The sequence below is a fragment of the Camelus dromedarius genome, chromosome X, assembly GCF_036321535.1.
Source record: "Camelus dromedarius isolate mCamDro1 chromosome X, mCamDro1.pat, whole genome shotgun sequence".
NCBI classification, from domain to species: Eukaryota; Metazoa; Chordata; class Mammalia; order Artiodactyla; family Camelidae; genus Camelus; species Camelus dromedarius.
The window spans coordinates 18,192,392-18,196,699 of record NC_087472.1 but is presented as its reverse complement, the minus strand read 5'-3'; positions in this window follow the sequence as shown (position 1 = coordinate 18,196,699).

The window sequence follows — 4,308 nt, the reverse complement described above, 5'->3', positions numbered from 1 at the left end:
CTTTGGCTTTGTCTTCATTTACTATTTTCTCATTTGCCAACTCTTTAATTTACGTTATGTTCTCTGGAAAGCAATAGAGAAGGTGACTATGATTTTAGGAGCTTACTGAAGTATTCAATAAGTTTAGCCTGGTAAATGTTTATAAATATATACTTTTCTTGCAAAGTAAAATATTTAATTTGTATCAATTTATTATATTAATTTATTCATTATACAGTATTCTTACAAACTTCATTCAAAAGAGCACGTGAAAATGCCATGTGTGGTTGTTTTGGGTAAATACATTAAAAAAAGGGGGGAATGAAAGAATTAAAGGTATCTGCAAAGGAATATTATCATTTACAATAATTATATTATTTTAAACTTCCATCAATGTTTCTCTTTTGCCTTATTGGTCTGCCTACACTTTGAATGATATTTTGAACAACTACCGTCACTATTTCTTCAATTTTTATCAAATTTATAATAAGTTTTTGCTTTAGATTGAGTTGTTCATTCATTCAACAAATATTTACTGGGAAAAAAGAAGGTGACTATGAAATTGAGTTTGGACTCTTGAAGCACATTTATGGGAATAGACTAAGTACATTGTGCTTTCCCACTGCCATTCGTTGTCACAGTGCCACTTGCTCGTAAACATCAGACAAGTGGTTCTTTCCTAAAGAATGAATAAACAAACTAGGCACATTTGGAAGTTTCCACAGATGAAATGCTGAAAGAGGCTTAAAATAGAATCCTGTGTCCAGGGTTCTAATTGTCTTACAGGCAAAAAGTTCTGGCTACTTTCTTGTACTAGAACAGTGACTACCATATTGTAGGCAAATATTTGTGAAATGAATAGTTTAGTTCTTCATCTTTATCCATTCATTCATTTGTTTGACAAACATTCATTGTGTGTCTATTATAGATGCTGGGGTTATAAAATTAAGACATAGTCTCTGTTTTTAAGGTCACATTATAGTAGGAGAAACAGACATGTAAGTAGGTAATTACAGTCGGTACTAAGTACTATCTGAGGGATGAACTAACTGCTATAGAAACACAGAGGAGGGAACAGCCAGTTACCTAGGGGATTGTCCAGAGGCTTCATAGTGGAGGTGACATTTGTGCTAAAAAGCTAAAAAGCAGATGTTACCATGTAGATAAGGCAGGGAAGGACATTCTAGGCAGGGGAATGGGGGAAAGTTCAGCATGGCTGAAATCTAGGATTTTAGTTTTCAAATACCACGTGAGACAGAATCGCCTGGAGATCTTGTGAAAATGTAGATTCTTGCATCCTGTCACCTGAGATCCTAACATTATTTGGGGCAAAGGCATTTGCTTTTGTCACAGGCACTTGATGCAGGGTGGTCCTTAGATTACACTTTGAGAAGCACTTGTAAAGAAATATGGGCTAGGATGAAGGGAAATTAGAATAGTGTGGCCAAAAGGGTCAAATTGTGAAGCTTCTCTATATACGCTAAGAAAGAATATGGCTTTTATTCTGGAAAGAGGGGGCAGGCAAAGGCAGTTTAATATAGGGAATAATACAACCAGCTTTTATTTTTTAAGAAGATAATCCTTGTATGGAGGATAGCCTGGAAGGGAGCAACCCCAAAAAAGGTTAAGACCCACTGAAATCTATTCCCTTTAAGTACAGGTAGACAAAAAGAGTCCAGAAAAGCTAATAGAATCTAAGTCATATCGCCTGATTGTGGCAGATTTGAAACTAGCTCATCGTTATCAGATTCCTTCTCTGTCCCTTCTGCCACCCCACAGTGCATTCTTAATTGTCAGTTTAAAGTACTGCCTTTTCAAGATAAATTTTAATAGTCTATTTTTAAGAGAAGTTTTAGGTTCACAGCAAAATTGTGTAGAAGGCATAAAGATTTCCCATATACCTCCTACCCCCACAACCATGCAGCTTCCCCCTCATCAAAATTCCTCACCAGGGTGATTCATTTGTTACACTCAGTGAATCTACATTCACACATCATTATCACCTCCCATCCATCATTTATATTAGGGTTCATTCTTGGTGTTACACTTCCTGTGGGTTTTGACAAATGTATAATGACATGCATCCCCCGTTACATATTGTACAGAATAGTTTCACTGTCCTAAAAATGCTCTGTGCTCTGCCTATTCATTCTTCCCTCTCCCTCAAGCCCTTGGAATCCACTGATCCTTTTACTGTCTTTATGGTTTTGCTTTTTCCAGAGTGTCATATAGTTGGAGTCATACCATATGTAGCCTTCTTAGATTGGCTTCTTTCACTTAGTAATATACACTTAAATTTCCTCCATGTCTTTTCATGCCTTTATAGCTCATGTTCTTTTTTTTCCTTCTGTATGTACCACAGTATGTTTATCTATTCATCTACAGAAGGACATCTTGGTTGCTTCCAAGTTTTTGTAATTATGAATAAAGCTGCTATAAATATTCATGTGTAAGCTTTTGTGTGGACACAAGTTTTCAGCTCATTTGGGTAAATACCAAAGAGTGCAACTGCTGGATGGTATAGTAAGAGTATGTTTAGTTTTATAAGAAACTGCCAAACTCTCTTCCAATGTGGCCATATCACTTTGCATTCTCACCAGCAATGAATGAGAGTTCCTGTGGCTCCACATCCCTGCCAGCTTTTGGTGGTGTCAGTGTTTTGGATTTTAGCCATTCTTATAGGTGTGTAGTGATATCTCATTGTTTATTTTTAAGACTACTATGCTAGTCAGATACCCTACTCATTTCCAAATTGGTGAGCAAAAATGAAGCCATTTTTTCACAGTGGTATAGGTTGAAAGATAGTTTCTTGAAGGGTTTATATATATTGGAGTTTCTTGAAGCTTTGATATATATATTGGAATTTGGCTTTCATTCACCTCAGTCTAAATGTTATTCCTTCAGAGAAACTGTCCATTGATTTCCTTTTCCACCAATTTAAATAACTTTCCTCATTATAATTTCTTGTACCATGTATTTCTAACTACATATTATATTTATGTGATTACTTGCTTAATAATATCTGTATCTCCCATCAGCCTGTGAATTCCATAAAAATAGGGATTCTGTTAATTTTGCTTACTGCTATGTTTTTAGTGCCTAGCAGTTATTTATACTCAGTAAATATTTGTTAAATGAATTGATCTGTATCCAAAGACCTGATGAAATGTCTAAAACATAACAAAGGTTCAGCAAATACTGTGAGCTTTAAATGGGATGAAACTAAATTTTGAATTGCTAGAAAATGGTGTGATGGTAGGTTATTGAGGGAAAAATAGAGGTGGTTGGGGAGATGCATGTATTCCTTTTAATGGATTATCCATTCATTCATTCATGCATTTATTCATTCAGCAAATATCCTTGCCTCATGGAGCTTATAGTCTATAGAAGGGAGGCATAATAAAAAGATTAATGAGTAAAATGTATAGTATGTTGGATGGTGATAAATGCTTTATAGATAAATAAAGCAGGGAAGAGGGATGGGGAAATTAGGGGCAGGGTCGTACACTGAGAAGGCCAAATTTGGTTGAAGTCTATAGGAGATAAGAGAAGGAGCCAGTCTAGGGTTAAAGCACATGTAAAGGCCCGCAGGTGAGAGTGTGCCTGGAGTCTAATGTGATGATTCAGGCAAGAAGTAATGGAGGCTTGGATGAGGATAGTAGCAGTGGAGGCTGAGAAAGTGGTTGAAATTTGTATATTTGGAGCAGAGCAAATAGTAACTTGCTAGAGGATAGGGTGTAGGTTGTAAGAGAGAAAGAACAGAGGTAAGGGTTACTCCAAGGCCCGAGCCACTATAAGGGCAGTATTGCCATAGAGATGGAGAAGACTCTGAAAGGTACAGGGTTGGTTTTTTTTTTCTTTTTTGAGGGGAAGAAATGATTTTGTTTTGTAAATGTTAGGTTTGAAGTGCCTATTAGACTTTAATAGAGGTGTGGAGTAGACAGTGAGACATAAGAAGTGTGAAGTTCAGGGGAGAGAGATGGCCTGGGGATGTATACTTGGAAATCAACAGCATATAGGTGGTGATACTGAATGCGATCACCAAGGGACTGAGTGTCAGTAGATATGAGAAGAGGTCCAAGAACTGAGCGTGGGGCAGTCCAACATAAAACAGTTGTCTAAAAAAGGCCAATATTCTGGTGATAGAAAAAGAGTGAAGGGAGCAGGGAGGGTAAATTATTTTCAATATAAAATGCAAGAAGAAAAAGTTTGAAGTTGATGAGATCTTTAGCCAAAATGACAAAGCTTTAGGGATTGCTACCTTTACAATAACCTTAATCATGGGCAGGTACTTCAAATGAAAGAATTTGACTTGTATTTTTATTTTTG